The sequence below is a fragment of the Caretta caretta genome, chromosome 1, assembly GCF_965140235.1.
Source record: "Caretta caretta isolate rCarCar2 chromosome 1, rCarCar1.hap1, whole genome shotgun sequence".
Lineage (NCBI taxonomy): Eukaryota > Metazoa > Chordata > Testudines > Cheloniidae > Caretta > Caretta caretta.
Genome location: NC_134206.1, coordinates 73,215,545 through 73,236,667, shown reverse-complemented (window position 1 = coordinate 73,236,667; position 21,123 = coordinate 73,215,545).

Below are 21,123 nucleotides of genomic sequence, written 5' to 3'. Positions count from 1 at the left end.
AGTAATTCTGAAGTTAAGTAACTGTTTATGTTCATAAGTAAATCAGCTAAAATCAAAATTGCCTTCCCCAACATGATAGCCATATCCACTCCTTTTCTTTTAGTCACACTTGCACGCACATAAAAATGTCACGTATGTTTTAGGACCATCTAAAGTCATGTTCTGCTACTGTTAATATTAGCACAAGTTACACTCTCACTTAGAATACAATAAATGCATAAAAACAATCCATTGCTTTGCTAGCAAGGAAGAACATAATTTACATTTATTTTGCACATAAATTTATATTTATTTGGATTCTTCATTCATCACATGTGCAACCGTAATATTTGAATCCTTGTAGATATAAATATTACAGGCAAATCCTATCAACTGGGGATGAATCAGACAGATTAAAATTCATGTACTTTTTCTGTGAAAAACTACAGGGAGCTTATTTTTCATGAACTCTATTGGAATATTAGATCCTGTTGATAAAGGCTACCAAACTTGTAAACTATTTTGAGAGGTTTGTTAGCAAAGTGAATGAAGAGATACTGGAATCACTTGGGGATATTCAGTTCATAAGTAAAAATCACATAATTATGCTGAAATTAATTTTTTATGCTTTGTCACACAACTGTATTTTAGACAGAACTCAAATATTTTTCATGCATATGCTTTCTAATAAAAATGGATCAGATCTCCAACTCCTGATTTTAGTACAGTTATGCTGGTTTACACCAGCTGAGGATCTGGTCCAGATGTGTAGATTTTAAAAATGATTACGAGTCCCCTCTGGCTCCTTTATGCCATCCTGGTGATGCTGATCAGCTGTAAATGTGGATTAAGTTAAAAGGGGTTTACAGCTGATTAGCATCACTAAAGTGACATAAAGCATCCAAGCTATATTAGCACCTTGCTAGCAACAACAATGCTGAAGCATAATAGATCTTTGTTAGGAAAGATCACACTTAAATATACCAGTTACTGTCATGGCTTCCACTTCAGTACGGAAAGGCTTTCTTTTAATAGGGAAGACTGTGTCCATACAAAGAAGAGCTAAAATATAAAGATAAGGTCTGTTTCTCCCACTCATTTATGGTGGTTTAAATTAGGAATAACACACTGGATGTCTTTGGATTTACACCAGTGTAAGAATAGTTTAAATGAAAGGAGAATCTGGACCATATTTGGCTTATTAAAAGCTAATCATATGTCGGTAACAGACAGCCATTTATGTCAGCATAACTCCATTGTGTCAAATGGGCTACCCTGACTATGCCACATAAGAATCTGACCCCAAATGTCTTGCAGTATCCAAACACCATGATTTAGAGGAACTAATTGATGTAGGAAAATCAGAGAGCAGAATAGAAACAGCCAAAATAAGAATGTATGACTGTGGGAAAAAATCTATGGTATAGATAGAATCATGGTCTTTCAAAGACATAGTTTTCTGTATCCTAGGTTGTCCATTAAGTCCATTATTTTGTCTCTGGCAATGACTTCAGGAAATAAGGATAGTGAACCCCATAGTGAACCAGCTAGTTGCCCCATGCTTCACATGGGGTTGGGTGGGTGTGCAGAGGGGAGAAAATATTCCTTCCCGACACCTGAGGCCATTATATGATACCTCTAAGTGTGACATTTGATTACTCTATCATAACATGTACATACGAATGCTGTTATTTTGAATGCTTGTATCCATAAAATCCTTTTAGTCTTGGTGCTTATGTACAGGTTTTATAATTTAGTTGTGAACGAATTTAAATAATCTATAAAATAATCAGCAGATAGCAAAATCAGCAAATATGCATTTTTAAAGTTTATTCATTTTTACAGCTCATTAAAAAAAGACTAAAAAAATTATAATCCACCTCACCTTTTTCATCAATTTCAAAACATGCCTGATTAACTCTGTTCATTTCAAATGAATGTGATTAGTATTATGTACACATTATCTTACCAGAACAATAAGATAGCCTGGGTAATGTTGCCCCTGTCTGTGAACTAATCTGAAATTTTCCCAAAAAATCAAGGGACATATTGCTTTGTGGTTTGTCTTGTGTCCCAGCCCTAGGAGGATATGAGAGGACAATGAATAACCAAAAATCAGTAAAAGTTTTTAGCCATAGTAGTTAATTTGCCTCAGTTACTATCAGTATGTTTAGGTGTACAAACCAGGACAGTGTTGAAGACAGACTTGAATGAGCTGCAAGCCTGCTAAAAGACTTCAGAAAGTGTCCTCCCTCCACCTTTAGTTAATAATCAGGAAGGAACCATGATATAGTGAGGAGATACAGCTCAAAGTGCACTACTGTGATCAGTGGAACATATATGTTTAAAGGAAATTGGATTCATAGATCTGGACTCAGCAGCCAGTCGGTCAGATAGAGCACTCTCCTGGGGACTGGAAAGGAAGTTCAGTCAACAGACCAATGAACCACTCTGTGAGAAGAGTCTGACTAGATCTCCCTGAGGAAAGGGAAGGTCTACATATGGACCATAAAAGTACTCAGGTGCAGATAAGTCCCTAGTAGGATTTACAAAAGTGCCTAGACACTTAGGGCTAGATTTTCAAAGGGACTTAGGCACCTAACTGCTTCTTTAGGTCCTTAAGTACTGACATTCACAAAACCAGTTATCAGATGCTGCCTTACCATGTAGGTGACTAATTTTCTGCCAGTAAAGTCCCCTAGGTGTCAATGTTTATGCCAGTGCATATGTGCAAAGCTGGCAAAATTCTAATGCCTCTGACCTTCTTGATACCCTAGCTCTTACCTCAGCCCTGATGGGATCCTCAAAGAGAAATTCCCCTTCCTATCTTGCCTGCAGGGCCCGATCTGGTGGGTGTGCTCAAAGCATGCCTAACCCCCACAAAAGACAGCCCAGGACGAGGCTTTTTGGGGAAGGTGGGCTGGTATGCACAAGCAGCTGACCTGGTGTAGCCCATGTCCTAGCAGCTGAAACAATCTCTGTCCTGCTCACCCTTTCCATATGTGTCCTAGAATGCCCAATAGCCCAGTTGCCAGGGCACTCACTTGGGATGTTGGAGACATACTCTGTCTGATTCGCAGCAGGAACTTAATCCCATGTCTGCTACCTCCCATGTGAGTGCTCTAAACACTGGGCTATAGAATTAATATCTCTCTGCTCAGCATTGCAACACCTAATTCCTAGACCGGGGTCAGTAACCTTCAGCATGTGCTCATCAGGGTAATCTGCTGGTGGGTCATGAGATATTTTGTTTACATTGACCGTCTGCAGGCACAGTCCCCCGCAGCTCCCAGCGGCTGCGGTTTGCTGTTCCCGGCCAAAGGGAACTTTGGGAAGCGGCAGCCAGCACGTCCCTGCAGTATCCCAACACTACTTCTTAAGCAGGCTGTGGTGACTGGGAAGTGTACTGATGCCACAGCTGCACACTCTGTTCACATTTTTACATCTTTTTTTGGTAAGGAAAAGGGTTAGAAATTTATTTTTGTATATGGTCTGAGATTCTCATTTCTTTTTCTAGATCTCCCAAATTAGGAGAGACAGAGGCCACAGTCTCTCTGGACATCAGGCCATAGCTGCACATCAACATTTACAGAATGATACTCTGTGTTTCCCAAGCTAATTATAAATTTGGCCTCTAAAGGAGAGGTTGTCCCAACTTCTATGCCTATAATATGTTTGAACCCCCACCTCCTTTTCTACTGCAATGGGATTCTGATCTTTGTAGGAGTTTGTAGACAATTGTTGTCATAAATATAAAGGGAAGGGTAAACCCCTTTGAAATCCCTCCTGGCCAGGGGAAAGCTCCTCTCACCTGTAAAGGGTTAAGAAGCTAAAGGTAACCTCGCTGGCACCTGACCAAAATGACCAATGAGGAGACAAGATACTTTCAAAAGCTGGGAGGAGGGAGAGGAACAAAGGGTCTGTCTCTCTCTGTATGCTGTTCTTGCCAGGGACAGAACAGGAATGGAGTCTTAGAACTTTTAGTAAGTAATCTAGCTAGGTATGTGTTAGATTATGATTCCTTTAAATGGCTGAGAAAAGCATTGTGCTGAATAGAATAACTATTTCTGTCTGTGCATCTTTTTTGTAACTTAAGGTTTTGCCTAGAGGGGTTCTCTATGTTTTTGATTCTAATTACCCTGTAAGATATCTACCATCCTGATTTTACAGGGGGGATTTCTTTATTTCTATTTACTTCTATTTTTTATTAAAAGTCTTCTTGTAAAAACTGAATGCTTTTTCATTGTTCTCAGATCCAAGGGTTTGGGTCTGTGGTCACCTATGCAAATTGGTGAGGCTTTTTATCCAACATTTCCCAGGAAAGGGGGGGTGCAAGTGTTGGGAGGATTGTTCATTGTTCTTAAGATCCAAGGGTCTGGGTCTGTAGTCACCTAGGCAAATTGGTGAGGCTTTTTACTAAACCTTGTCCAGGAAGTGGGGTGCAAGGTTTTGGGAAGTATTTTGGGGGGAAAGACGCGTCCAAACAGCTCTTCCCCAGTAACCAGTATTAGTTTGGTGGTGGTAGCGGCCATTCCAAGGATAACGGGTGTAATATTTTGTACCTTGGGGAAGTTTTGACCTAAGCTGGTAAAGATAAGCTTAGGAGGTTTTTCATGCAGGTCCCCACATCTGTACCCTAGAGTTCAGAGTGGGGGAGGAACCTTGACATGGTGGCACAGTGGTGGGATTAACCTGAAATCATCTGAGATCCAGTTGAGATTTTTTGAACTAGAAATACAGATTTTAAAAAGGAATTTTTTTTTTCTTTGGAAAGAAAGTCCAGAAAGCAGCTTTGAAACTGAAAGCAGCTTGGTTTCTCTCTGCTTTGTGGCCAAGCAGAGACAAAAGGGGATTATCTTGTGAATTGCAGGTTTTCTTTGCCTGGAGGCAGGGTACTTAACTCCTGCAGGGAACTTCACAGTCTTCCAACCCAGAGGTGTTTTTTTTTCTTTTCTTCCTAAAAGTAAATAGGGGGTGTGTGTTCTACCCATTTGCTTTTCCTTTCGGCTGGGTAAGCAGGTTTCCAAGCAGTTGGAGGTTTTTTGCTTTAATTTGGGCCCAGAGCAGAGACAAGGGAATTGTCTTTTTCTGTAGGCTGACAATCACTATCAGAGAATAGGTATTCTATTGCAGCACAGCAAAATTTTACAGCCAAGTTTTGTTTGTTTATTTCTAAACCTCAGGTGTAAAGTTAGTTAAAAACAGAGAGGTTAGAATGACCAAATCCTCAGCTCGACTACAGCTGGAATTAGCCAAATTTCAGGCTGAGGAAAGACAAAGGGAACATGAAAGACAGATAGAACTCATGCGGCTGGAGAAGGAGGTACAGGAGGCTGCCCACAAGAGGGAAATGGAGGCAAGGAAGCATGTGGAGGAGGAGAAGGAAAAAGAGAGGAAGCATGTGGAGGAGGAGAAGGAAAAAGAGAGGAAGCATGTGGAGGAGGTGGAGAGGATAAAGGCCCAGCAGAATATACCAACAAACCCTAGCAATCCTTCTCCAGGTACCACTTCCCATCCCAGAAAGTTCCCCACCTACAAGGCAGGTGATGATACTGAGGCCTTCTTAGAAAACTTCGAAAGGGCCTGCCTTGGGTACAACATCTCTACTGACCAATACATGGTAGAGCTGAGGCCGCAGCTCAGTGGACCCTTAGCTGAGGTGGCAGCTGAAATGCCTAAAGAACACATGAACAAGTATGAACTGTTTAAATCCAAGGCGAGAGTCAGAATGGGGATAACGCCCGAGCAGTCTCGTCGGAGGTTCAGAGCCCTAAGGTGGAAACCAGACATGTCATTTACCCGACATGCCTACCACATTGTGAAACATTGGGATGCCTGGATATCAGGAGCAAGTGTTGAATCTCCAGTAAATTTGCCCTTCCTAATGCAAATGGAACAATTCTTAGAGGGTGTTCCTGAGGAAATAGAAAGATACATCCTAGACGGGAAGCCCAAAACTGTAATCGAGGCAGGAGAGATTGGAGCCAGATGGGTGGAGGTGGCAGAGAAGAAGAAAACTGGTCACAGTTGGAGTGGAGACCAGAAGGGACCACCCCAGACCACACCCTATTACCGGGGGCCGCCCAAAGCCCCACCTACCTCCCAAAGAACCCTCCAGACCCCTTATCGTCCCACCACCCCATTCTCCAGCAACCCTCCTCGCCCCAGTGACCCGTCAGCTGGACGATGTTTTAAATGTAACGAGCTGGGGCATGTAAAGGCCAACTGCCCCAAGAACCCCAACAGATTACAGTTCATTGCACCGGAATCACACCAGAGGTCCACAGGCCCAGATACCTCCCAGATACCCTTGGAGCGGAGGGAAACTGTGAGTGTGGGCGGGAAGAAGGTCACCGCGTGGAGGGACACCGGAGCACAAGTGTCAGCTATCCATGCTTCCTTAGTGGACCCCAATTTAATCAACCCAGAGATCCAAGTGACGATTCAACCCTTCAAGTCCAACTCTTTCAATTTGCCTACAGCCAAGTTGCCTGTCCAGTACAAGGGCTGGTCAGGAATGTGGACTTTTGCAGTCTATGATGATTATCCCATCCCCATGCTGTTGGGGGAAGACTTGGCCAATCATGTGAAGCAGGCCAAGAGGGTGGGAATGGTCACCCGCAGCCAGGCTAAACAAGCCGTGAGGCCTAGCTCTGTTCCGGAAACTTCTATCAGGACCCAGTCAGAGGTGATGGACCTGGACCCCAGGCCAATGTCTGCAACAGCAGTAGTGGATCCAGTCCCAGAGACCCAGACGGAACCAGTCCCAGAACCGGAACCAGCCGAACAACCAACACCAGACCCCGTGTCAGCACTGAATCCAGTACTTGCAACCTCAACAACAGAGGGCCCCACCGAACCTGAACTGGCAGCAGCCGATAACCCTACACAAGAGGCTCAGCCGGAGCCTGAATCCCAACATAGTGCACCAGCGGAGAGCGGTTCACAGTCAACAGAAACAGCTCCATCCCCTATATCACTTCCAGAGGGACCAAGCCTAGGTCCACAATCCCATGAGGAACTGATGTCTCCAGCATCAAGGGAACAGTTCCAGACCGAACAGGAAGCAGATGAAAGCCTCCAGAGAGCTTGGACGGCGGCACGGAGCAACCCACCGCCTCTCAGCTCTTCTAATCGATCCAGGTTTGTTATAGAAAGAGGACTTTTATACAAGGAAACTCTTTCTGGTGGACACCAGGAAGACTGGCATCCTCAGAGACAGTTGGTAGTTCCAACTAAATACCGGGCCACGCTCTTGAGCTTAGCCCATGATCACCCTAGTGGCCATGCTGGGGTGAACAGGACCAAAGACCGTTTGGGGGGGTCATTCCACTGGGAGGGAATGGGCAAGGATGTTTCTACCTATGTCCAGTCTTGTGAGGTGTGCCAAAGAGTGGGAAAACCCCAAGACCAGGTCAAAGCCCCTCTACAACCCCTCCCCATCATTGAAGTTCCATTTCAGCGAGTAGCTGTGGATATTCTGGGTCCTTTTCCGAAAAAGACACCCAGAGGAAAGCAGTACATACTGACTTTCATGGATTTTGCCACCCGATGGCCGGAAGCAGTAGCTCTAAGCAACACCAGGGCTAAAAGTGTGTGTCAGGCACTAGCAGACATTTTTGCCAGGGTAGGTTGGCCCTCCGACATCCTCACAGATGCAGGGACTAATTTCCTGGCAGGAACTATGAAAAACCTTTGGGAAGCTCATGGGGTAAATCACTTGGTTGCCACTCCTTACCACCATCAAACAAATGGCATGGTGGAGAAGTTTAATGGAACTTTGGGGGCCATGATACGTAAATTTGTAAATGAGCACTCCAATGATTGGGACCTAGTGTTGCAGCAGTTGCTCTTTGCCTACAGAGCTGTACCACATCCCAGTTTAGGGTTTTCCCCATTTGAACTTGTATATGGCCGTGAGGTTAAGGGGCCATTGCAGTTGGTGAAGCAGCAATGGGAGGGATTTACACCTTCTCCAGGAACTAACATTCTGGACTTCGTAACCAACCTACAAAACACCCTCCGAACCTCTTTAGCCCTTGCTAGAGAAAACTTACAGGATGCTCAAAAAGAGCAAAAAGCCTGGTATGATAAGCATGCCAGAGAGCGTTCCTTCAAAGTAGGAGACCAGGTCATGGTCTTAAAGGCGCTCCAGGCCCATAAAATGGAAGCATCGTGGGAAGGGCCATTCATGGTCCAGGAGCGCCTGGGAGCTGTTAATTATCTCATAGCATTCCCCACCTCCAACCGAAAGCCTAAGGTGTACCATATTAATTCTCTAAAGCCCTTTTATTCCAGAGAATTAAAGGTTTGTCAGTTTACAGCCCAGGGAGGAGACGACGCTGAGTGGCCTGAAGGTGTTTACTACGAAGGGAAATGTGCTGGTGGTGTGGAAGAGGTGAACCTCTCCATGACCCTTGGGCGTATGCAGCGACAGCAGATCCAGGAGCTGTGCACTAGCTACGCGCCAACGTTCTCAGCCACCCCAGGACTGACTGAACGGGCATACCACTCCATTGACACAGGTAATGCTCACCCAATTAGGGTCCAACCTTACCGGGTGTCTCCTCAAGCTAAAACTGCTATAGAACGGGAGATCCAGGATATGTTACAGATGGGGGTAATCCGCCCCTCTGAAAGTGCATGGGCATCTCCAGTGGTTCTAGTTCCCAAACCAGATGGGGAAATACGTTTTTGCGTGGACTACCGTAAGCTAAATGCTGTAACTCGCCCAGACAACTATCCAATGCCACGCACAGATGAACTATTAGAGAAACTGGGACGGGCCCAGTTCATCTCTACCTTGGACTTAACCAAGGGGTACTGGCAGGTACCGCTAGATGAATCTGCCAAGGAAAGGTCAGCCTTCATCACACATCTCGGGCTGTATGAATTTAATGTACTCCCTTTCGGGCTGCGAAATGCACCCGCCACTTTCCAAAGACTTGTAGATGGTCTCCTAGCGGGATTAGGAGAATATGCAGTCGCCTACCTTGACGATGTGGCCATATTTTCGGATTCCTGGGCAGACCACCTGGAACATCTACAAAAAGTCCTTGAGCGCATAAGGGAGGCAGGACTAACTGTTAAGGCTAAGAAGTGTCAAATAGGCCTAAACAGAGTGACTTACCTTGGACACCAGGTGGGTCAAGGAACTATCAGCCCCCTACAGGCCAAAGTGGATGCTATCCAAAAGTGGCCTGTCCCAAAGTCAAAGAAACAGGTTCAATCCTTCTTAGGCTTGGCTGGTTATTACAGACGATTTGTACCGCACTACAGCCAAATCGCTGCCCCACTGACAGACCTAACCAAAAAGAAACAGCCAAATGCTGTTCAGTGGACCGGAAAGTGTCAGAAGGCCTTTAACAAGCTTAAAGCGACACTCATGTCTGACCCTGTACAAAGGGCCCCAGACTTTGACAAACCGTTCCTAGTAACCACAGATGCGTCCGAGCGTGGTGTGGGAGCAGTTTTAATGCAGAAAGGACCTGATCAAGAATTCCACCCTGTAGTGTTTCTCAGCAAAAAACTGTCTGAGAGGGAAAGCAACTGGTCAGTCACTGAAAAAGAATGTTATGCCATTGTCTACGCTCTGGAAAAGCTACGCCCATATGTTTGGGGACGGCGTTTCCACCTGCAAACCGACCATGCTGCACTGAAGTGGCTTCACACCGTCAAGGAAACTAACAAAAAACTTCTTCGGTGGAGTTTAGCTCTCCAAGATTTTGATTTCGACGTCCAACACATCTCAGGAGCTTCTAACAAAGTGGCTGATGCACTCTCCCGTGAAAGTTTCCCAGAATCAACTGGTTAAAATCGTCCTTGAGATGTGGAAAATATTGTTAGTCTTTATGTACTTGGTAGTATGTTTAGAGATGCATGTGTCTTATTAACTCTGTTTTTCTTAGAGCTCCAGGAAGAAATCCCAGCCAGTGTTTCACCCTAGCTGAGATTTGGGGGGCGTGTCATAAATATAAAGGGAAGGGTAAACCCCTTTGAAATCCCTCCTGGCCAGGGGAAAGCTCCTCTCACCTGTAAAGGGTTAAGAAGCTAAAGGTAACCTCGCTGGCACCTGACCAAAATGACCAATGAGGAGACAAGATACTTTCAAAAGCTGGGAGGAGGGAGAGGAACAAAGGGTCTGTCTCTCTCTGTATGCTGTTCTTGCCAGGGACAGAACAGGAATGGAGTCTTAGAACTTTTAGTAAGTAATCTAGCTAGGTATGTGTTAGATTATGATTCCTTTAAATGGCTGAGAAAAGCATTGTGCTGAATAGAATAACTATTTCTGTCTGTGCATCTTTTTTGTAACTTAAGGTTTTGCCTAGAGGGGTTCTCTATGTTTTTGATTCTAATTACCCTGTAAGATATCTACCATCCTGATTTTACAGGGGGGATTTCTTTATTTCTATTTACTTCTATTTTTTATTAAAAGTCTTCTTGTAAAAACTGAATGCTTTTTCATTGTTCTCAGATCCAAGGGTTTGGGTCTGTGGTCACCTATGCAAATTGGTGAGGCTTTTTATCCAACATTTCCCAGGAAAGGGGGGGTGCAAGTGTTGGGAGGATTGTTCATTGTTCTTAAGATCCAAGGGTCTGGGTCTGTAGTCACCTAGGCAAATTGGTGAGGCTTTTTACTAAACCTTGTCCAGGAAGTGGGGTGCAAGGTTTTGGGAAGTATTTTGGGGGGAAAGACGCGTCCAAACAGCTCTTCCCCAGTAACCAGTATTAGTTTGGTGGTGGTAGCGGCCATTCCAAGGATAACGGGTGTAATATTTTGTACCTTGGGGAAGTTTTGACCTAAGCTGGTAAAGATAAGCTTAGGAGGTTTTTCATGCAGGTCCCCACATCTGTACCCTAGAGTTCAGAGTGGGGGAGGAACCTTGACAATTGTACTACGGTCTGATGAGGTGTCAGTCTTTGTCAGCCCAGAAATAAGGTGGTTCTTGACATTGGGGTTTTCTCACTGATTAAATTGTCATAGCATATTCACTGCCTAAATGCTACCTTTTGGACACTGTCCTTTTCTTCTGTGGAAAGTGACCTTGGTGAATAATTGCATGCTCCATATATGTCAAAATAAGGAGAGAGCAGCAATTCCAAGTAATAACACTTTAAAAACTATTTGTCTCTTGTGTCTTATGTAGACTTTATGAAAATAAAAATGTTCACAAGAATTTTTTTGCCAATTTATCCTTAAAAATGAATTTAAGGAGCATTATTCTGTACGGACTTCGTGTTCTGCCTCAGAATGTTTTATTACGTGTCCTGAATTACTCCAACTCATTGTAGCAATAAATATTGAGGTCCAGGTTTTCAGTTGAGCCAAGACACCACCCACTGCTTTTGCAGGGTTGGCTTTCCGTTACTTTTGCACTCCTTCTATCTCTGAGGCTGTCAGGAGTTAGATCATTTGGAGTAACTCAGAATAGTCTTGGAACCGTTCTAAATTATACCAACTTGGAAAGGACCCCTAGAAGCCATTATACTGGCTGGGGATTGCCAGAGTGCATCATACTCTATCTACATCCTATCACCCTTCTCCCCTGATATCTCCCTGTGGTGGTGGGGTATTTGAGGTGATGACATCAGACCAGTTGCATGAGTTCTTCCTCATGCCAATGGAATTTGTAGCTGCCTGCTTAGGACTTCTTTGTAGCCCCTTTGCATTGTGGGAGAATCAAAAAAGAGTTGAAGCAGCCAGACTTCATTGGTGTTAAGATCTGAAGTTTGGGTTTATACCCATCTCTGTATATGTATAGAGTATCTCACTTTATGGGACACCTTTTACGCTGTAAGTCTATGAAGAATTGTGTTAATACATGTAAAATATCTCCCCCACATATGAAAGGACTTTGATCCTAAGGTATTGAAACATTTCACAAGAATATGTTGAATGGAAACCAGGTCAGCAGACATTGGCCACATGTGAAGCTTCCCCTTGGGGAAGCTATTATACTGCACCCCACTTAGCTGGCTGCTGGGTTGCCAAAGCTCCCAGAGATCCCTAGCTTCCCCACAGCACACCAGGAGGGCTGCCAAGGAACTAAAACTCCCCAGACTGGCTGGCTCCTCAGGTGACCTGCTCCGCAGCTGGTTGGCAGGATGCCCAGCTCCCTCTCACTGAACCAGTCGGCACTTTTCAAAAATGTCTGTTCTACAGAAGATTTATCATTTCTGTTTTGTTCATGATGAAAAAAATATTCTGAAATGCAACATTTTCTGCAGGCCAGAAATTCTGGTTCCCACACATCCTAAAGGATCCACATGCTCTCTTCAAATATAAAGGAATCACTTTAGTCACCATGTTAATACAGCCACTTCTAGGATGAAATGTAGCATCTATTTATAAGGGCACACTAATGCTTCACAGAAGGGAAAGAGGAGAAGAAATAGATCATATCTAGTTGAAAGTTTTGGGGAAGTTTACATAAACAGACCACAGCTACTCAAATGAGATTTTTGACCAGGACATCACATCTAATGCCCTTGTTCTTGGGGGTGGGGGTGAAAGTGCTATGGGATCCCTAATAATCACAAGTGGTCAGGGCCTCCACTTTATATGTCATCCAAAAGACACTTCTAGAATTATTCAGCACCATGCCAGGACATTGGTTCAGTAAATACTTAGGGATAAAAACTACTGACTACATTTTGGCACCACTTCTTGTAGTACCTTCATGTCCTTGAACGCATCATGACCAAGAGATATGTGAGATCTGACTCCTAGGATCCCCAGTCCAAAGTTGTGTTACTGCAGGCTTGATGATATACTAGCAGTTGTATATAGTCCTGGAACCTTCATGCTCCTCCTGTCTTTTAGGGAACTGCCTGCCCTGCAGGATTAATTCATTGAGTAATATTAAGTTCCTGTAAAAAACACTTTCCTTTCCAGGAAGACAAGTGGAATTTTCATCCATATATGTACCTATAAGAAGAGTAAGGCCATTTCAACTTTTACTTATAGCATTCTTATCAGTCATCAGATATATATTGTTGCCCCTCTTCTGATCAGTAGGAGATGTTCAGCTTGGCTTCCCAGTGGAGGAGAAATAGGTGCCATAGTGTCTGGGTGTATTCCAAGTGTAAATTATTTTATTTACAGACATGCACCAGTCATGGAACAGAGATGGCCGAACAACATGCAAGGCAATCCATTCTTCCAGAAGTTTCAGCCCAATACGAAAGCCTGGTCCTCAGAGAGCAACTCCACTGCAAGAATGGTCACTAGTCAGAGACCAAGATAGATGGCAAACTCTCCTTGAGCACCCTCTACACAAAACCTAACATCGCAACACTAATAACATTACACAGAATATCTCCCCACTGCTAAATATTGGCTTTCATGTCATGAAAACTAACTTGGAATATGCAACTGTGTCAGTTGGTGACACCTGGAATAACAAACAGCTAGGTACTAAACTTTTCCTGTCCTGTGAAGTTTTTGAGATTAACCCCTCCCCAAATTAAAAAAAAACAACAACCCATACCAAATTGGAAAAAAAACATTGAAATCTCACAAATTTTCATGAACCAACAATGTGAAAAAATGTTTTGGTTAAAGTCATTTGAAATGCTTTATTTCAATCTTGACGTTTTAAAAAAATAACCTCACATATTAATTAAATAAAATTGCTAAACAAAAAGTAGTTTTGAACTGAAAAATGAAACTTGTCATTTTGCAAATGTCAAAATGAGTCATTTTGACAGTGTCAAACATTTATTTTCCAAAAAGTTTCTAATTGGGAGATTTGTCATATCAGCCCTTTTCCACAAATAACGTAAGTATTGACAAATCAATATTTTTCTACCAAAAAAAACTCAATGGGAAATTCCTGATCAATTCTAACAAATATGTTATCAATAAGTAATAATTTGATTTGTAATTTAATTATCCATAGAAAAACTGTCCATGCTATATCAAACCCCACTTACATATGTTTAATTGACTAGATAAATAAAATAAATAAAGTAAGAAACTTGATTAAAAGGCCTATTTGTTAATCTGAATGGGGATTTTTTTGTTTTTTAAAGATAAACTTTTGATATAGGATTGAGTTCTGAAAAATGCCTAATTTATTTGAAACTAGCTAATAGTCCTTTAGTTTAGAAAGCATGATGAAAAATTGCTAATCAGCATAATCTCACTGAATTATTAGGAGATTTCTGAAAAGGGCAAGTTAAGTTTAATACTATGAAGAGCTCGATAATCAAATTGCATTCATTTATACAATAAATGTGGTCCTCGCACAACATTTGGATTCAGGTTGCACATTGCCATTAAATTATTATTAAATGAAATGGTAGTTTGCAGATTGCAGGGAAAAGATGTGCAAATATTATTTTGTATTAGGTTTATGCTGCATGGATTTAATTCATGCTCCATCTTCTTTGTCAATTGGACATTAGGGCTTAAAATACTGAAGACAGCTTGCATTTCCTAATAACTAACTAAATGTTGTTGGATGACTGGACTTTTAGCTCTAACTCCACATTTGTTACTCACAAGAAATGTAAAGTTATTAAATCCCATACTCCAAACCTCTGAAAATTAAATGCAACTTTCATACCAGCCATTTGGTACTAGAATTCATTTATGAGAGTCTTAAAAGACTAAAAGCTTTTCTTACTGATGATCTACATGCTGCATATACAATATTTATATACGAAACTACTTCAAATACATTTGATGATGTTCTTTCAGAAAAAAAAATATTGGAATTCTGTGTCTGTGGAAGGCTTAAAAATCTGTGTCCTTGGTTAGTGCTGCTGTGGTTTGGCAGCTACTGTAACAGTAATGCTTTGAAAATTATATTCAAGTAATTCATTGCTTCCTCTTCCTGTGCACCAAATGTAATATATTTCACAGGTTCTAATTCATCAACAGTTTGAGTGAAATTCAGTTCGGGCTCTGGATGTGTGCTGTTTGAGTGCTGAGTACAATACAGATCCTGCTTTATAGGGAACCCATTTTATTTTTAACCCCTGGGACATCATCTTTTTTGCTAATCACTCTTAATTTTATTGTTAACTCATCCCCCTGATTTCTGTAGTCAGTCAGTGAGACAACATACAGGCTTAAAGCTGAGCTCACTCATAAGCCTTTGCAGGACTTGATCCTTAGAATATAAACTCTGTGGGGCAGAGACTGTCTTCTTTGCTGCTTGTTTATACCATTCCTAGCACTATGGGATTCAAACGCACAATAATAGTGATTATTATCAGGGATGCTGGAATGATTTTTATAGTGGGGGTGCTGAGAGCCATTCAACCAAACTGTAAGCCCTGTATGTGATGGAAATCACTTGAAACCAGCAATCCTAGTTCCAGCACCTATTATTAGGTTATTAAATAATATTATTTATTATTTAAAGACATAGCCCCTTTACTGTTTAGCAGGTGCTAGACCATCTGAATGGAGCAACCTGAAAAGGGAGGAAAGGAACACACGTAGATTAATGATATTTTAGAGCGACCACATAGAACAACTTTAGGAAAAAAATCTTAAACTGTAGCTAAAATCCTCTCAGGGGACAACTGCCACAGACCAACATGGAAAAAAAATAAAGTAGCCTTCCAAAGGAAGGAAATAAGTTTGCCTTGACCTAGGAACTGTTTCAGAGCTGACTAATGGAATTGCTGATGAAAAGGTCTCTGGCCATATGGTATTGTCTGGGAAGATTTCATGCTTTGCAAAGAGTGTGGTTTGTGAAGGAAGTCTAGCTAGTAAAGTCATGTGGTTTTGGTTTTGTTTTTCCTCCACAGAGGACACAAACCCCCTTGAGCAGTGAAAATCTTTCAGATCACCCCAGGAATGAGAGAACCTTCTGGGATTAGGAGGACAGGTTGTTATTTGCTTGTAAAACAAACTTCAGGTGACAAGCTCAGTCACAACAAATGATATAAGTCCCCTCCTTGCATTACCTTTGAGTTTCCTTGCTTGTGGGGCTATACTATTCCCACTACAACAGGAAGCCTTTGTGACACGTGTTCCCTCCTCTTATCACCATGCTGACAGTTGTCATTGCTGAAAGTCATGTACTGCAGTATCTGGTTCTAAGAAAAAGCTGATAATACAGAAAACACCAAGGAAAAGAGTGCTTTCTCACTGCACAGGAAAAGCAGGAATGTTTAGGTGAAATGACAGCTATCATTTTCATCTTATTCGTAATACTTCAAGGGACTCAACAAAGTGCTAAAAAGTAGCACAACATTGTTTTGCATGTCCATTAAAAATTACTCTCTCTTTCCACCGGTGTAGTGGTTTAATAAAGTCATTTAATAAACTCAGGCAAATGTTAAAAAGCCAGGTGAGTAGATGGAGCAATTCCTGTCAAATGAGGATTTTCGAAAAATAAGAAAAATTAGTACTGGCTGAGATGCAAAATGAGAATGCCATGCTGTGTTCACAGTTTTCAAAGGCAGAAAGGAAATCTGTAGTGGCTAAGCAATGAACCCTCTGGCTTCTAACTGTGACTGTTAAAAGAGAAGAGATGAACCTTCCGTTATCACTATTAGGCATTGGCACAAAAGTAAGAATGGCTGATTTTAAAGCTCTACTGGATATTCAACAATGCGCAAAACTAACCATAACTATATATAATGCCCTAGATGCAAGATCTTTGGAACAACTTAGTGCAACTCATAAAACATCAGTGCCTGGCATATCTGGAAGGCATAGTCCTGTAAGCTGCAGTGCAGAGGGATATTTATTGATCCCTAATTTGTTTTACTCTGAGTAATTACTTTAGTTGTTCTATTATACCATTCAATCTTAAAAGACAAGTGCTAGGGCCTGATTTTCATTTACACTAAGGTCCCTTTGCACTGCTCTGGCTGTGCAAAGAGACCTTAAAAAGGGAGCAAATGTAATTTAGTGTAAAGGAGAATCTTGCCCTTAACTTCTGAAACACAGCACAGCAGTGATGCCATATTTCTGGAAGGACTAATACAGAGAGCTATAATAGTGCAGACTACTTTTGTAGTTAAGCAGAATGTTGGGGCTGAAAGTCAAAATATACTTTAACTCAATGTGTTGTTTACATACTAAACCTGATATTTAGAGTTAGATTAAAAAAGTGATAGTGGGAGAAAATAAAAAACCTGTCATTTGTTGATTTTCAGATATTCATTTGTTGATTTGCAGCTATGCTGTAAAATAAGGGGGGGGGGCTCTGTGGAAGGCTGAAGGTATGGGGTTTGCTTATATGCTGATGTATCTCAGGATGGTATGTTGTCTGAGTACCTTGCCTTTTGTGTTTGGCTGTTCCTTTTACACAGATTCTGAATTTAACTTCCTAAATGCATGTCACTTTTGAAAAGATCCACAGAAATAAGTAAAACGTTTCCAAAATAAGCTACATCATTTCTAGTTTTCTTTAGTTTCTTTAGAAACAAGTTCTTAAGAATTTATCAGTTGTGTTGATGGAGGAAAAGAGTTCAGAGGACTGTTACAGGAGAACTGTTTTTCAGTGTGTCTATGGGCATGTGCACGGGTGTTATGCGTGTTTATGTAAAGAGGCTTAAAAACAAACAAACAAGAATTAGGCCCGGATCCACAAGGGTCTCAAGTGTTCAGATATTGCGTGTCACATGGCCTAACTTTTAGGCCCATAGAAAATCACAGGAACAACACTGTGATCTGCAGAGTCTTAGTTAGGTGCTTACACTTCTTCTATAATGAATGGGGAGATATAGGGACCTTAGAATGCAATCCACAATGCCAGCACACTATCAGGGAGCTACTGTACCTAATCTTGCCAATGGGAGATCCTCTAAGTCAGGGAGGCACCCATCTCTGCTTATGATCCATGAAATAGAGGAAGAGCGCCTCTCCTCTGCCTAACTTGCATGCAGACCTTGTTTGGTAGGCCTGCTCAGAGGCTGCCTAATTTCACACAAAACCACTGAGGGGGTGATGAGTTCCTCCCTTTTAACTTTTAAATCAGTGGTTATTGTATTCACCTGTGATGTGGAATACTCCTGGTTAAAGTCTCTCTTCTGCTGGGATGAGGAAAAGGGATTTGAACAGGGAACTGGTATCTCAGCTGAGTGCTCTCACTGGGCCGTAGAAGAATTCTCACTCCTTTTCTGGACCAATTAATATAACGTTATTAAATTAATTAATTAAAGTGGAACAACATCAATAGGAGAAACTGAGGAAGACCCACATCAGAATATCCCACATCCCTAACTACTGGGCTAAAGTTTATAAGGAAGGGCCTCCTTTTCTCCTCTCCCTGTTCCCCTTGCTGTTTTGTTTGGAGTTAAGTGATCTCTGAATATGCCTCCCAGATCGGGACCTGCAATAGATGAGATATCAGACTGCAGTCAACTGTTGTCTTGTGCAACTGATGTACTATTTGGAATGGCAATAGTTGATTGGTAGATTGTGGCTTATCCCCCATATCATTTATCACTTGTTTTATTCATGATAAGCCACAATTTGTGAACTAAAGCATTTATACAAAGCTGGTTGATTGATATTCATGATATATACTGTAACAATGTAAAATATTAATAAGTGGCAAATAGCCCTCTTCCAACATAACATGCATCAAGACTATGTAATTAACTGTGTTATACAATATTTAATAGCAGCATTATGTTTAAAGGATAGCTCATGAGAACAGAAAAATCATTAATCTTTCATTCTGATTCATCGAGGATGAAAGCTAATGTCTATTTTTATAGCACAAGATTTTAAAAAAGCAATTAAAAGTAAAGCAAAGATCTCTTAGAAAGGTTTTGATTATCATACGTATTGGATTGCAAAATTAAGAGAATAACTTGAAACCATAATGTTGAAAAATGATCAATAAAACATGGATAGTTTTTTTTTTCCAGTGGGCATCTACCCTTAATTTTAAATTCACTGTTGCCCTTGTATTTGGGACATAACTAATTTAATTAATAACTGCACATTTTGATGCTACTGTAAAACTATACCACACTAAAAAAAGATTTTTTTCTCTCTTTCTCTTTTGCTGAGCACCTGAGAATTCTCAGGTTAACATTTTTGAAACTTCTAACACTGCAACTCAACTTTGTATCTGTACATAATCTCAAAAAATATTTGAAAAGATATATATTCAAAGGTCCACATTTAAAAGAGAGTTTGAATTCAGCTGTTTATATTTTTTAGTGAAATTCTCATCAGATAAGTAGGATAAGTCTTCCTTGTCTATACCAAGCTGTGCAAATATTCATAAACTGTTTGTGGCACTGGAATGACCTGTGGGTATCAAAAATTAAAATATAACCTGTAAATAACTGATAAAACATCAAAACACTCAAAATTCTATGCTCTAGCCTAATGGCAGAGAGTGGTTGGTAAGGTCACACAAATGAAGATAAGACAGAATGAAATGAATATAAATTAATTTTATGATGCTGAAAAGCTGCTTGATTACTAGAATTGTGATACTCAATTTTGTCCAGAAGCTATGTAATAAAGATTAATAAAGTGGCAGCCCTGGCTCCTGCTTTTTGAAGTTTAAAACACAAGGCGACATTTGACAGCTGAAGTGCAAAACATTAATGTGGAACAAGAAGAAATACAGCTTAAATCTGCTCTTTCATATTCAAGATTTCAGAATAAAATCTGAAAAAATTTCTACTTATCTGACATTAAAGAATTATTTTATGGTTTTTTTAACTTATTGGAATTACTGGCAAGAACCCTGAGTACATGACACCAGACAAGAAAAAGCCCAGCAGTCCCTTTTTAAAGCTCTTTTTATTTTTGTAGAAGGATTCTGGCTAATTCACATCTGTAGGAGAATTGTCACTGCCTTGTACAATAATCAGAACACTAAATCATCCTCTCTGTGGACTGTATGGTTTAGATCAAGAGGTCTAGTGTTCATCTCACTGGGATTACATAAGGCACAGCATCAAGGTCAGCAGATGCTTCAGGCAGATCAGATCAGTAAGACCACAATGCTGAAAGCATCTGATGGTATTTGCAGATGTTTCTTGAGTAACTGGATATGTCCCGATAATTTGAATGGAGGGTTTGTTGTCAAGGGGAATTTTTACAGTTGCCTATAGTTAAATGCTAAAATGTGACTTCTTTTTATGAAAATAAGGTAGTTGCTTTAAAATATCAGGACTTTGGCAGACTGCCGGGAAGAAAGTATCTATATTGTGATGCCTTTAAAATATCTAGAGGATAAGATGGAAACAACCTAATGTGACTTTGTTAGAAACCAAGGAGAATAGGCCAATTTCTGCTCTCACTTTCACTGATGTAAATCTGGAATGACTCTGTGGAAATTGATGGTGACGAGAACAAAATCAGTGTCAATAAGGACAGAATTTGATCCTTCATTGTGAGTATTATAAAACAAGTAAAATTTGACACAGGATTTTCTTATTTTCACTTCTCTTATAGAATAATGGATATGGCCCAGAGCATCCTCTAGAGTGGAAATACCTAGTAATCTACACTGAGCTAATGCAATGGATGATGAGTCCCCCTTTCTTCCCCCTTCCTAATCCAACCATCACCTAGCCTGTGATGTTCTGTCCCTCTTAATGGTTGGGCTCTGTATACTCAGATCAGAGCCTCACTTGTCTTTGTTCCTGTTTGTTGCCAGAACAATAAAGTCACCACAGATAGCTGTGTTTAAATCAGCTCCCCTTGGGTCTATCTTCTTCACTGTTGGATCCAGATATGGTATTGGCAACTGGAAGCTTCTCTCCCTTGAGTGTCCAATGCTCCCACTGCCCTACCAATGAGAAGAAACAGTAAGCAAATGATAATTAAAATAAAAAGAATGGGAGTTCACCTAGAAACATAAGGTGGCAGACTGCTGCTTTTGCTGCATGGGCAGTGTCGGTCAGAGAGCGGGAGTAGGCAAATACAAATAAAACAAAGGAGGAGACAGCTGCAATTGCTGCCAGAGCGGCTTCAAATAGAGCAGAGCAGGGGAAGCAGCCATCTTGGCCTCATGGACTCAGGAACAGACACAGTCTGTAGCCTACACTGACAGCCTACAGTCAGCAGAGGGAGCTTAAGTACAACCAAAGGAGGAAGTCTGAAGCCTTCAGTGTAAACATACAACCAGCAGAGGGAGATCAAGCTCAGACAGTGCACGGTATAGAAAAATAAAGGTGTGTGGGGGGGAATGTAACCTTCAG